Source organism: Coregonus lavaretus (genome assembly GCF_964263955.1).
Source record: "Coregonus lavaretus genome assembly, contig: HAP1_SCAFFOLD_1277, whole genome shotgun sequence".
NCBI lineage: Eukaryota > Metazoa > Chordata > Actinopteri > Salmoniformes > Salmonidae > Coregonus > Coregonus lavaretus.
The window spans coordinates 89,598-104,630 of record NW_028163585.1 but is presented as its reverse complement, the minus strand read 5'-3'; positions in this window follow the sequence as shown (position 1 = coordinate 104,630).

The window sequence follows — 15,033 nt, the reverse complement described above, 5'->3', positions numbered from 1 at the left end:
AGAGAGAGAGAGAGAGAGAGAGAGAGAGAGAGAGAGAGAGAGAGAGAGAGTTAAGGTACTGTGGGATTCTTTAATCAGTTTGGCTCATTGGACAGGTCAGAGTCTTTGTTTGAATATGTTGAGTGGTTTTTGGCAATACACTGTAGATGTATTCATGGATTTAGCTGTTGAAATTCCTTCCCGGACCCCTGTACTGCTATGGGCTAAGCCACCGATGTCTTCAAATCCTAGGGGAGAGAGGAGCTGCTACCCCTGGGGAGAGAGGAGCTGCTACCCCTGGGGAGAGAGGAGCTGCTACCCCTGGGGAGAGAGGAGCTGTTACCCCTGGGGAGAGAGGAGCTGTTACCCCTGGGGAGAGAGGAGCTGCTACCCCTGGGGAGAGAGGAGCTGTTACCCCTGGGGAGAGAGGAGCTGCTACCCCTGGGGAGAGAGGAGCTGTTACCCCTGGGGAGAGAGGAGCTGCTACCCCTGGGGAGAGAGGAGCTGTTACGAAGAGAGACTGCAACCCTGCTCGGGAAGAGCTTAACGATTGGTGATTGTTGGGGCAAGTTTGGCAGGAGCTTCAGTGACGAAAACTGCTCAACTTGCCGATGTTTCACAATGTGCCATGGCCGTCTCAGTCACCAGGTCTCAACCCAATTGAAGACAACCATCAACAAAACACCAAATTATGGAATATCTCGTGGAAGAATGATTCCACATCCCTCCAATAGAGTTCCAGACACTTGTAGAATGTATGCCAAGGCACATTGTAAGAGCTATAAAGAGACAGGGAGTGGGAGAGAGAACAGGTAGAACCTGATATGGAAATGAGCAGAACAAACTAAAGGAACTTTCCACCACCGAATGATCATTCCAGACTCTACTTCTATTGAGAGACATATAAAAGGTAAGACGACGATTGTTTTGTGTATTCAAATAGTTGATGATATTGTTATGATATTAATATAGTTGATGATATTGTTATGTGTATTCATATAGTTGATGATATTTTGTGTGGACAGAGTGTTATAATAGGCCTACACTCCATAAAATTGTATTTGATGTAAATTAGATGCGTGGGGTGAATTCATTCTGTGCCCAATATGTGTTCCCCAGGGTGATCTCCTTCATAATAGTCCTATAGACTATATGTGTTCCCCAGGGTGATCTCCTTCATAATAGTCCTATAGACTATATGTGTTCCCCAGGGTGATCTCCTTCATAATAGTCCTATAGGCTATATGTGTTCCCCAGGGTGGTCTCCTTCATAATAGTCCTATAGACTATATGTGTTCCCCAGGGTGATCTCCTTCATAATAGTCCTATAGACTATATGTGTTCCCCAGGGTGATCTCTTTCATAATAGTCCTATATACTATATGTGTTCCCCAGGGTGATCTCCTTCATAATAGTCCTATAGACTATATGTGTTCCCCAGGGTGATCTCCTTCATAATAGTCCTATAGACTATATGTGTTCCCCAGGGTGATCTCCTTCATAATAGTCCTATAGGCTTGTCTTCTCAAAACAAGCTTAAAACACAACAAGCAACAAACAAACATTGTCTCTTTCGAATCCTCTTCCGAACCCTATTGGTTCGATGCATAGGGAGTTTGTCTTTCTCGCCAGTGACCCGGGTTCTCTTCCCTGCCCCGCTGTTCACTACAATATTAATATCATAGACTACTTGTTGAAGAAAGAGACACAATAATATGAATGAAAGGATTTCAGGAAAATATCAGTAAGTCCTGATTTAGAGTTGTCTTTTGGGTTCAGCCTTGTAGCTGCCTTTATCAATAGGGTGAAATGTAATAAATGACATGGCTTCAGAGTTTGGAGATAACCAGTCCCAGTTTAAATCACCATGACAACCATTTCATTATTTCCCCAGAGCAGCAAGGGAATCTAGAGACTCAACCTTTGCAGAATCAGAATCACCTTTAAGTACATTTACACATACATATGTAGGATCTTAATTTGAGCCAATGATTATTAATGGACATTTTTGTAGTGGCCGAAACATTCTTAAGAAAAAATTGAGTCTAAAATGTATGTGGAAATTACAAACTTCAGAAGCCTTTTTAATCCTCAAATACACTGCAGGAAAGTTCAAATTAAGATCCTACATCTTTACTCATAATTTTACTTGGTGATATGGTGCTGCTAGTGATAGACAACATTTAGAGACAGAATACAGACAGAGGAGTTTACACAAAGTTTACGTACAACATTATACACAACTAGGAAGAGTGAGCATAGAGCTATAAGAGAATGAACAGTGGATATACAGATATACAGTACAGTGGGAATACAGTTGGTATACAGATATACAGTACAGTGGGAATACAGTTGGTATACAGATATACAGTACAGTGGGAATACAGTTGATATACAGATATACAGTACAGTGGGTATACAGTTGATATACAGATATACAGTACAGTGGGTATACAGTTGATATACAGATATACAGTACAGTGGGAATACAGTTGGTATACAGATATACAGTACAGTGGGAATACAGTTGATATACAGATATACAGTACAGTGGGAATACAGTTGGTATACAGATATACAGTACAGTGGGAATACAGTTGGTATACAGATATACAGTACAGTGGGAATACAGTTGGTATACAGATATACAGTACAGTGGGAATACAGTTGGTATACAGATATACAGTACAGTGGGAATACAGTTGGTATACAGATATACAGTACAGTGGGAATACAGTTGGTATACAGATATACAGTACAGTGGGAATACAGTTGGTATACAGATATACAGTACAGTGGGTATACAGTTGATATACAGTGGATGTACGCATTTACGGTATCAGTATAAATTCTGTGAGCTCCAAAAGTATTGGGACAGTGACAAATGTGTTGTTGTTTTGGCTCTGTACCCCACTACTTTCGATTTGAAATGAAACAATGACAGACACACAAATATCATACCCCCCCTCCCCCCCAAATGCTAACCTCCCTGTTATTTTTGAGAAGTTAGCATGTCTTGGGGGATGATATATTGTTGAGAGGTTAGCATGTCTTTGGGGATGATATATTGTTGAGAGGTTAGCATGTCTTGGGGGATGATATATTGTTGAGAGGTTAGCATGTCTTGGGGGATGATATATTGTTGAGAGGTTAGCATGTCTTGGGGGATGATATATTGTTGAGAGGTTAGCATGTCTTGGGGGATGATATATTGTTGAGAGGTTAGCATGTCTTGGGGGATGATATATTGTTGAGAGGTTAGCATGTCTTGGGGGATGATATATTGTTGAGAGGTTAGCATGTCTTGGGGTATGATATATTGTTGAGAGGTCACACTCTTAATGATGTACATCACACTCTTAATGATGTAACATGCATTTCCCAAAATACATTTTTGCAATTTAATGACACATTTCATGTAATTCTACACATATTGCCATGACTTATGTTAGTGATATCTGAGTGAGAGTGACTAACAAAATCAATGTTCGGTCGGTGTACGTAGCTGGCTAGACTAACTTACCAATCTAAAAATTGTTAACTCTCATGGCTAATTGAATGTTGTTAATGTACTGTCAGTGACTGACATAACAAGATAAAACATTGCTGATGTCCACATTTTGAACTTTCACCTTGTGCATTCTACTATTCTTACTGTCAACAGGAAGTTGAGACCTCGACTGAGTTGCAAGAAAATTTTATTATAATTTTAAAAAATTGTCCTCTGTAGATAAAGGACAGGTTAAAGAATGATTGTTAAGCCTTGAAACATGGATTGTGTATGTGTGCCATTCAAAGGTGAATGGGCAAGACAAAGCATTGAAGTGCCTTTGAACGGGGTATGGTAGTAGGTGCCAGGCGCACCGGTTTGTGTCAACAGCTGCAACGCTGCTGGGTTTTTTGCCTCAACAGTTTCCGTGTGTATCAAGAATGGTCCACCAGCCAAAGGACAAACAGCCAACTTGACACAACTGTGGGAAGCATTGAAGTCAACATGGGCCAGCATACCAGTGGAATGCTTTCAACACCTTGTAAAGTCCATGCCCCAACGAATTGAGGTTGCTCTGAGGGCAAAAGAGGAGGACTCAAATCAATATTAGGAAGGTGTTCTTAATGTTTTGTGCATTCAGTGTATATTGAGGCAAAAAAGTACAGGCAGTAGCCTACAATTAGCAAAATAGAACTCAATTGAATGAACATGAAATTGATTTCAATATTATTGAATTATATAGGCCTATACAGTGAGGGAAAAAAGTACTTGATCCCCTGCTGATTTTGTACGTTTGCCCACTGACAAAGACATGATCAGTCTATAATTTTAATGGTAGGTTTATTTGAACAGTGAGAGACTGAATAACAACAAAACAATCCAGAAAAACGCATGTCAAAAATGTTATAAATTGATTTGCATTTTAATGAGGGTAATAAGTATTTGACCCCTCTGCAAAACAAGACTTAGTACTTGGTGGCAAAACCCTTGTTGGCAATCACAGAGGTCAGACGTTTCTTGTAGTTGGCCACCAGGTTTGCACACATCTCAGGAGGGATTTTGTCCCACTCCTCTTTGCAGATCTTCTCCAAGTCATTACGGTTTCGAGCCTGACGTTTGGCAACTCGAACCTTCAGCTCCCTCCACAGATTTTCTATGGGAATATGTGCTTCTTCTTGAGCCACTCCTTTGTTGCCTTGGCCGTGTGTTTTGGGTCATTGTCATGCTGGAATACCCATCCACAACCCATTTTCAATGCCCTGGCTGAGGGAAGGAGGTTCTCACCCAAGATTTGACGGTACATGGCCCCGTCCATCGTCCCTTTGATGCGGTGAAGTTGTCCTGTCCCCTTAGCAGAAAAACACCCCCAAAGCATAATGTTTCCACCTCCATGTTTGACGGTGGGGATGGTGTTCTTGGGGTCATAGGCAGCATTCCTCCTCCTCCAAACACGGCGAGTTGAGTTGATGCCAAAGAGCTCGATTTTGGTCTAATTTGACCACAACACTTTCACCCAGTTCTCCTATGAAACATTCAGATGTTAATTGGCAAACTTCAGACGGCTTGTATATGTGCTTTCTTGAGCAGGGGGACCTTGCGGGCGCTGCAGGATTTCAGTCCTTCACGGCGTACTGTGTTACCAATTGTTTTCTTGGTGACTATGGTCCCAGCTGCCTTGAGATCATTGACAAGATCCTCCCGTGTAGTTCTGGGCTGATTCCTCACCGTTCTTATGATCATTGCAACTCCACGAGGTGAGATCTGGATCATGGAGTCCCAGGCCGAGGGAGATTGACAGGTCTTTTGTGTTTCTTCCATTTGCGAATAATCGCACCAACTGTTGTCACCTTCTCACCAAGCTGCTTGGCGATGGTCTTGTAGCCCATTCCAGCCTTGTGTAGGTTTACAATCTTGTCCCTGACATCCTTGGGGAGCTCTTTGGTCTTGGCCATGGTGGAGAGTTTGGAATCTGATTGATTGATTGCTTCTGTGGACAGGTGTCTTTTATACAGGTAACAAACTGAGATTAGGAGCACTCCCTTTAAGAGTGTGCTCCTAATCTCAGCTCGTTACCTGTATAAAAGACACCTGTGAGCCAGAAATCTTTCTGATTGTTATTCTGTCTCTCACTGTTCAAATAAACCTACCATTAAAATTATAGACTGATCATGTCTTTGTCAGTGGGCAAATGTACAAAATCAGCAGGGGATCAAATACTTTTTTCCCTCACTGTATATGTAGCCTATACTGTAGGCTATTCATCTTTGAATGTAATCTCTGTTTTCGAGGGCTGACAGGGATGTGGCCTTGTGTTGCTGCAACGTCTATAACTACCTAAACAAACAGTGACACATTATATAATTATTATAATTATTGTTATTGACAGTTAACATTAAGATGACGTGAAAAATATCATTCATGACTACATGTTCATGGGACTGCATTAAATCACCTGACTGTTTGGATGTTTCTGTTTAGTAAATATATTATTTCTATGAGAAAATGAATAAAAGAGAACAATTGACATTGAATAATTAATTGTCACTCTCTTAACCACAACCAACATGCTGGATCTCTGTTTAGGGCTCAGTGCTTGAAAATGAGTCTCTCTGGGGAACATGACACCAAAGCTAAGAGGTGAGATGTTGTTTAAGAATATATTTCAAAACGCTATATCCACAATTCGTGTTTTTCTCATCAGAAATTATTGCTTATGGGTACCTTCAATATTACTGTTCTCAGATTTTTAGATGTAAATGAAAATGTATTTTTTTGCAATATATCCATTGTTTAGCTGGAATGTAATGTTCGTATCCTGTATATTTGACTGTGATATGTGGTAATCTCACTTAGCTAGCTTAAGATGAATGCACTAACAGATGCCGTATTATTTAGCAAAAAAACATAATTATTTGTTTCTCTGAAATGAAACCATCAAGTGAAACTCTTCTTATGTTTCCCTGTCTGAGCTCAGAGTAGATGAGAGACGTAATATTTGTCTCTGTTGTGTTGAAGCCCAATCAAGCAGGAGAGACCAGCCTCCCCTGTACCCAGCTGTGTGTCCATGAAGAGTGATCATTCTTTGCGTCAACCTATGCTATGCAGTAGACACCTGCTCGTCAAACATCTCATTCCAAAATCATTCCAACCCCCCCCCCCCCCCCCTTGCTGCCATAACAGCCTCAACTCTTCTGGGAAGGCTTTCCACTGGATGTTGGAACATTGCTAAGGGGACTTGCTTCCATTCAGCCACAAGAGCATTAGTGAGGTCGGGCACTGATGTTGGGCGATTAGGCCTGGCTCACAGTCGCCTTCCCCAAACTGTTGCCACAAAGTTGGAAGCACAGAATTGTCTAGAATGTAATTGTATGCTGTAGCATTAAGATTTCCCTTCACTGGAACTAAGGGGCCTAGACTGAACCATGACAAATAGCCCCAGACCATTATTCCTCATCCACCAAACTTTACAGTTGGCACTATGCATTGGGACAGTAAGTGTTTTCCTGGCATCCGCCAAACACAGATTTGTCCGTCTCACTGCCAGATGGTGAAACGTGATTTATCACTCCAGAGAATGCGTTTCCACTGCTTGAGTCTAATGGCGGCGAGCTTTACACCACTCCAGCCAACGCTTGGCATTACATATGGTGATCTTAGGCTTGTATGCAGCTGCTCGGCCATGGAAACCTATTTCATGAAGCTCCCAACTAACAGTTCTTGTGCTGACGTTGCTTCCATAGGCAGTTTGGTACCAAGGTATTGAGTGTTGTGTGGAGGAAAAATGTATAGTCTGGAGGGACAGCCTTGAAAATGTTAATCTTGTCCACTCTGTCATAAACAATCATTGATTCCTGCATGTGCTGGGTAAAGATATGAGGGGGGACGTCATGACCCCTTCCTTAAGACCATCTGGCCAAACGCCCAGAATATGTCCTATAAGTTAAGATAGGAGACGGCGCCAGTCACATGCAGGAAGCAATCCTATGAACAATGTTTTTGTGTAGCTTCAGAGCTCACTTTAGACTGGTACTTTATGCATTCATTTAAGATTGACAATCGAGTGTCCCTGCGTTGAATTTCCATGACAATTTGGCGTCACAAACTGGGTCAGTGATTCCACCTGTGGAGCATCAAACTGGGTCAGTGATTCCACCTGTGGAGCATCAAACTGGGTCAGTGATTCCACCTGTGGAGCATCAAACTGGGTCAGTGATTCCACCTGTGGAGCATCAAACTGGGTCAGTGATTCCACCTGTGGAGCATCAAACTGGGTCAGTGATTCCACCTGTGGAGCATCAAACTGGGTCAGTGATTCCACCTGTGGAGCATCCCAGTGAAGGTCTGCGAAGGAGACACCGGTGCCGCATTCCATAGTGGGAAAGGGAATTTCCCGTCTGAACAAAGACGACGTGGACCCGCCCAGACCCGACTTTTACTGAGAGCTGCCCGGGGAAAGATACCTGATCCGTGAACCTCTGAGGGACATGTCTTCTGAATTTCAGCAAGTCAATTTAAATGAATTTGTATTCAAATAGAAATAAATATTACTAAATCGATAAAACTACATTAAAAGGTGCCCATAGTCTTGTGAGAAGGCTATTAACTAGTCTTATAGAGAAGACTAGAGTGAGGGTAAGTAACGGTACCATGGAGAAGCCCCGCTGACAGCCGTCTGTAGGCATTAATGAGAAGAGTCTACGTGATCTGCAGCCACTGATAATAACACAAGGTGTTATTTTATATGTATAGCAAGTACTGGCAAGAGAACCGTTGAAGATACATATGGTGCATAGCAAGTAACAACAATAGAATCGTTGAAGGTGCACATGGAGTAATAAGGGAGAATACTGAGTGTGTTTGAGAATAGTACTAAGTGAAGTACACAGACCAGCTGGCTGGAGTGTTTACGGACATATTCAATCCCTCCCTATCCCAGTCTGCTGTCCCCACATGCTTCAAGATGGCCACCATTGTTCCTGTACCCAAGAAAGCAATGGTAACTGAACCAAATGACTATCGCCCTGTAGCACTCACTTCTGTCATCATGAAGTGCTTTGAGAGGCTAGTTAAGGATCATATCACCTCTACCTTACCTGACACCCTAGACCCACTTCATTGTGCTTACCGCCCCAATAGATCCACAGACGATGCAATCGCCATCGCACTGCACACTGCCCTATCCCATCTGGACAAGAGGAATACCTATGTAAGAATGCTGTTCATTGACTATAGCTCAGCATTCAACACCACAGTACCCCCCAAGCTCATCATTAAGCTCAGGTCCCTGGGTCTGAACCCCGCCCTGTGCAACTGGGTCCTGGACTTCCTGATGGGCCGCCCCCATGGGGTGAAGGTAGGAAACAACACCTTGGCTTCGCTGATCCTCAACACTGGGGCCCCACAAGGGTGCGTGCTCAGCCCCCTCCTGTACTACCTGTTCACCCATGACTGCATGGCCACGCACGCCTCCAACTCAATCATGAAGTTTGCAGACGACACAACAGTAGTAGGCCTGATTACCAACAATAACGAGTCAGCCTACAGGGAGGAGGTGAGGGCCCTGGGAGTGTGGTGCCTGGAAAATAACCTCTCACTCAATGTCAACAAAACAAAGTAGCTGATCGTGGACTTCAGGAAACAGCAGAGGGAGCACCCACCTATCCACATCGACGGGACCGCAGTGGAGAAGGTGAAAAGCTTCAAGTTCCTCGGCGTACACATCACTGACAAACTGAAATGGTCCATCCAAACAGACAGTGTGGTGAAAATGGCACAACAGCGCCCCTTCAACCTCAGGGGGCTGAAGAAATGTGGCTTGGCACCTAAAGCCCTCACAGACTTTTACAGATGCACAATTGAGAGCATCCTGTCAGGCTGTATCACCGCCTGGTATGGCAATTGCACCGCCCGCAACCGCAGGGCTCTCCAGAGGGTGGTGCGGTCTGCCCAACGCATCACCGGGGGTAAACTACCTGCCCTCCAGCACACCTACAACACCCGATGTCACAGGAAGGCCAAAAAGATCATCAAAGACATCAACCACCTGTCACGGTTCTCTAAGACCGAACCCAGAAGCAGACCAGGACAAGGTGAGTTGAACGAATGTGAGTGTTTATTTACAGATAAAAGATGCAGAATAGTCCAGGAGACGGAGCGGGTGGCGGAGATGAGTAGGTGGTGGTGAAGTGGCAGATGAACTGATGGCACGGCAGGGGTTGGGTGAAGGTTCCGGGAGAATGACTGTAGACAGAACAAACGGAGGTAAGTACAAGGCAGGTCAACAAGGTGCAAAAAACAACAAAACAAAAGCTAGTACTCAGAGGCTGATACGCTGGCAAAACATACTGTTTATGGCTAACGATCCGGCAGGGAATGGATGTCAGGTCAGAGCTTATGAAGGGGTGATGATCAGGACCAGGTGTGCCGAAGCTGATGAGAAGCAGGTGCGGGTAATCGAGAGATCACCCGCCTAGCAACGTCGCCCGGCAACCGGACAGGGTGCGTTCAGGCACCTTCGGGAAACAGGAGATACAGAGCAGAAAAACGGCAACACAGGCAGGAACAGACTCAGGATGCAGGGTTCATGACAGTACCCCCCCTCCGACGAACGCCACCGGGCGGACTACCCGGAGCGCCAGGATGGAGACGGTAGAAGTCACGAAGGAGGTCAGCATCAAGGATCTGACGCCGAGGAATCCAACTCCTCTCCTCAGGACCATACCCCTCCCAGTCTACGAGATACTGGAAACCCCGGCCCCGCCGTCTGGAATCCATGATGCGGCGCACCGTGTAGACAGGACCTCCTCCGATCATCCAAGGAGGAGGAGGAGGAGGTGGAGGGGGCAACAGAGGGCTGAGGAGAACAGGCTTGAGGCAGGAGACATGGAAGGTGGGATGGACTCTGAGTGTACTAGGCAACTTGAGTCGAACCACAACAGGATTAATCACTCTCTCCACCACAAACGGACCAATGAACCTCGGCGACAGTTTCCTTGACTCAGTCCGCAGAGGAAGGTCCCGTGAAGCCAACCAGACCCTATCTCCGATTGCATAAGCGGAGGCTGGAATACGGCGACGATTCGCCTGGAGCTGATACCGGTCAGAAACTATAAGGAGGGCCTTTCTGGCCCGATGCCAGGTCCGGTGGCAACGACGAATGTGGGCCTGGACAGAGGGAACCGAGAGATCTTTCTCCTGAGAAGGAAACAATGGGGGTTGGTAGCCATATAGGCACTGGAAGGGAGACATCCCAGTGGCAGAAGTAGGGAGAGTATTGTGAGCATACTCAACCCAGGGCAACTGAGAGGCCCAAGAGGTGGGGTTGGAGGAAACAAGGCAGCGCAGCGTGGATTCCATCTTCTGGTTGGCTCTCTCCGCCTCTCCATTAGATTGGGGGTGAAATCCAGATGTGAGACTGACTGTAGCTCCAATGGCCAAATTCCAGACAGCAGAGGTGAACTGAGGGCCACGGTCGGAAACTATGTCACTGGGCAATCCGTGAACCCTGAAAACCTCCCTAACCAGGATCTTGGACGTCTCAGAGGCAGAGGGAAGCTTGGAGATGGGCACAAAGTGGGTGAACTTGCTGAATCGGTCCACAATAGTCAGAATGACCGTGTTCCCCTCAGAAGAGGGAAACCCAGTGACAAAGTCCAGAGCCAGATGCGACCATGGTCGCCGGGGGATCGGTAGGGGGTGAAGAAGTCCAGAGCTGGGCCGATTGGCACTCTTGTTCTGCGCACAAACTGGACAGGCAGCAACAAACCTCCGAGTATCTTCTCCCATGGCAGGCCACCAAAATCGTCTGCGTAGAAGCGCCATCGTCCGAGCCACGCCAGGGTGGCAAGCCATCTTGCTGGCGTGGGACCATTGGAGGACAGCAGAACGAACCGACTCAGGCACAAACAACCGACCGGGTGGACCGTTACCGGGACCGGGATGCGTCCGAAGGGCCGCCATAACCTCCTCCTCAATCCTCCACATAACGGCTCCTACGACAAGGTTCCGGGGAAGAATCGTCTCAGTCTTGGCCCCACTCTCATTTGTCTTGGAGAACATCCGGGACAAGGCGTCCACCTTGCCGTTCTTAGACCCCGGTCGGAACGTCAAGGAAAAATTATTGCGTCCAAAAAACAACGACCACCTGGCCTGACGGGAGTTGAGACGTTTAGCCGATTGCACGTAAGCAAGATTCTTGTGGTCAGTCCAGACAACAAACGGTTGCTCCGCCCCCTCCAACCAGTGGCGCCACTCCTCCAAGGCAAGTTTCACTGCGAGAAGCTCCCGGTTACCCACATCGTAGTTCCTCTCCGCAGACGAAAGACGACGAGAGTAGTAGGCGCATGGATGGAGTTTACCGTCAGTGGAGCATCGCTGGGACAGGATGGCACCAACCCCCACATCAGATGCATCCACCTCAACGACAAACTGACGGGCAGTGTCAGGTTGAGAGAGAATCGGAGCGTTGGTGAATCGCCTCATCAAATCCAGAAATGCTCGGTCCGCCTCAGGATTCCAACTGAAGGTTCTGGTACTAGAAGTCAGGGCAGTTAAAGGAGCGGCCACACGGCTGTAATCACGGATAAATCTACGATAGAAATTCGCAAACCCCAGAAACCTCTGGAGCTGCAATCTCGTACCGGGCTGGGTCCAATCCAGAACCGCCCTAACCTTCTCTTGGTCCATCCTAATCTCTCCCCTGGAGATGATGTACCTGAGGAAGGATGTAGTGTGGGTGTGAAATTCACACTTCTCTGCCTTCACAAACAGGCGATTCTCCAACAATCGCTGCAGAACCTGCTTGACATGCTGGACGTGGCTGGAAAGCTCCTTAGAGAAGATAAGAATGTCATCCAGGTAAACGAACACAAAAAGACTGATCATATCTCTCAGGACATCATTCACCATACTCTGGAACACTGCTGGAGCATTGGTCAGTCCAAACGGCATCACCTGATACTCGAAATGACCCGTTGGTGTATTGAAACCAGTCAACCACTCGTCCCCCTCTCTGATCTGGACCAGATGATACGCATTGCGTAGGTCCAGCTTGGTGAACACTGTAGCACCCTGTAAGTAGTCGAAAGCAGAACTCATCAAGGGCAGGGGATACTTGTTCTTGACTGTGATATCATTCAACCCCCGATAATCAATACAAGGTCGAAGAGAGCCATCCTTCTTACTCACAAAGAAGAATCCTGCCCCCAGGGGTGATGACGAGGGACGAATGAGACCAGCAGCTAGGGACTCCTTTATGTAGGTCTCCAAAGCTTCACGTTCAGGTCGGGAGATGCTGTATAACCGTCCCTTGGGATAGACAGCTCCAGGGAACAGGTTTATGGCACAATCATATGGTCGGTGGGGAGGGAGTGACAGAGCCCTCTGCTTACTGAACACTTCCCCCAAATCGTGATATGTGCCAGACTACTGCCGTTCAGAGTGGTAGCTTCAATGGCTTCCGGTAGTCGCTCCTTGGGAAGCCCCAGCTGTTCCACCACGTCGGCATCAATAAAGCTCCCATCGGCACCTGAATCGATGAAAGCGTTAATCGCTAAACTCTGATTCCTGTTCATGAGGGTAGCCGGGAAACGGGGTCTGACAGGGGTGTTGAGAGGTTGAAACCGGCTCGCTAAAAGTCCTCCCAAACTTAGCGAGCCAGGCAGTTTGACTGCCGCTGAGAACAAGTGGAGAGGTAATGTACCGAACTACCACAGTAGAGGCAGCGGTTGGTCTCACGTCTATGTTGGCACTCCTCCTTGGTTAACCCGTGCCGCCCCCCACTTGCATGGGTTCAGAATCTGGAGGCAGGACCTCTCCACTAATCCCGTGTGGTGGACAATGATCGACGCGTTCTGTTCCACCTCCTGACCCGACTGGGAACAGAGAAGCTGATTGATTGGACGGGCCCCATTGCTTCTCCCTCCTTCTCTCTCGAACTCTGTTATCCACCCGAATAGACAAAACTACCAAACTGTCCAGGTCACTAGGCTCCGGATAGGAGATCAGCTCATCCTTGAGTTGCTCCGACAACCCCTGATAAAAGGCCGCTTGCAGTGACTCTTCATTCCACCCACTCTCCACAGCCAATGTCCTGAATTCGATTACGAAGTCGGCAACTCTGCGAGCTCCTTGCCGAAGAGAAAACAGGCGCTTAGCTGCGTCCTTACCTCGGACTGGATGGTCAAACAGCTTCCTCATCTCTGCCGTGAACTCCTGGTATGACGCCATGCAGGTGTCCTGTCGTTCCCATACGGCTGAAGCCCACTCCAGGGCTCTACCACGCAGCAATTCAGTAACAAAGGCTATCCTAGCCTTGTCTGTGGCGTAAGAGTGGGGCTGTAGATCGAACACTAATCCACACTGCATAAGAAAGGAACGGCATCTTCCCAAATCCCCTTCATACTTATCAGGCGTCGGAACCTTGGGCTCACGGAAGGACACAGCTCCAGAAGCGGCAGGCGAGAGGGGTGAAACCAGTGGTGGATTATCCACCGGCAAACTGAGCTGAGCCTGGATCTTCGTCAGACTGGTAGAAAAGCTCCGAACCGACAACGCTATCTCCTGTAGCGCCGTGCTGTGTTGTCCTAACATCCTTTCCTGATGGGTAATGGCATGGCGAACAGAGTCCAGGTCCGCTGGGTTCATTTCTATCCGGATCGTTCTGTGACGATTCTCTAAGACAGAACCCAGAAGCAGACCAGGACAAGGTGAGTTGAACGATGGTGAGTATTTATTTACAGATTCAAAAAGATGCAGAATAATCCAGGAGACGGAGCGGGCGGCGGAGATGAGTTGGTGGAGGTGAAGTGGCAGATCCGATGATGGCACGGCAGCCGCCGACAACCAGGCAGGGGTTGGGTGAAGGTTCCGGGAGAATGACTGTAGACAGAAAAAAACGGAGGTAAGTACACGGTAGGCCAACAAGGTGTAAAACAACAAAACTAACGCTAGTAACTCAAAGGCTGATACGTTGACAAAACATACTGTTCATGGCTAACGATCCGGCAGGGACTGGATGTCAGGTCAGAGCTTATGAAGGGGTGATGATCAGGACCAGGTGTGCCGAGGCTGATGAGAAGCAGGTGCGGGTAATCGAGAGATCACCCGCCTAGCAACGTCGCCCAGCAACCGGACAGGGTGCGTTCAGGCACATTCAGGAAACAGGAGATACAGAGCAGAAAAACGACAACACAGGCAGGAACAGACTCAGGACGCAGGGTTCATGACAGTGTGAGCATTTTCTCTGTTCTCTTTTGTTTCTGGAGGCTTGTTCGATGTGGCCCTTTTTACCACAGGCTGGACAATCCATGTCCTTACACCAACATGTTGATACCTGATGTCCCACCTTGCCACAGTGGAAGCATGTGACTTGATTTCCCGGTCTCTGATTTTCAGTTGAAACCCTGTGCAGTTTTCCTTTTTTTATGATCAACGTTTTATTTATTTGACAGGAACACAGACAAGAACAAATAGCAACATGAATGGTTATACAGCTAGAGAGACAATACTGTTAAAATATATATCAGAACAAATAGCAGCAGGAATGCTTATACAGCTACAGACAC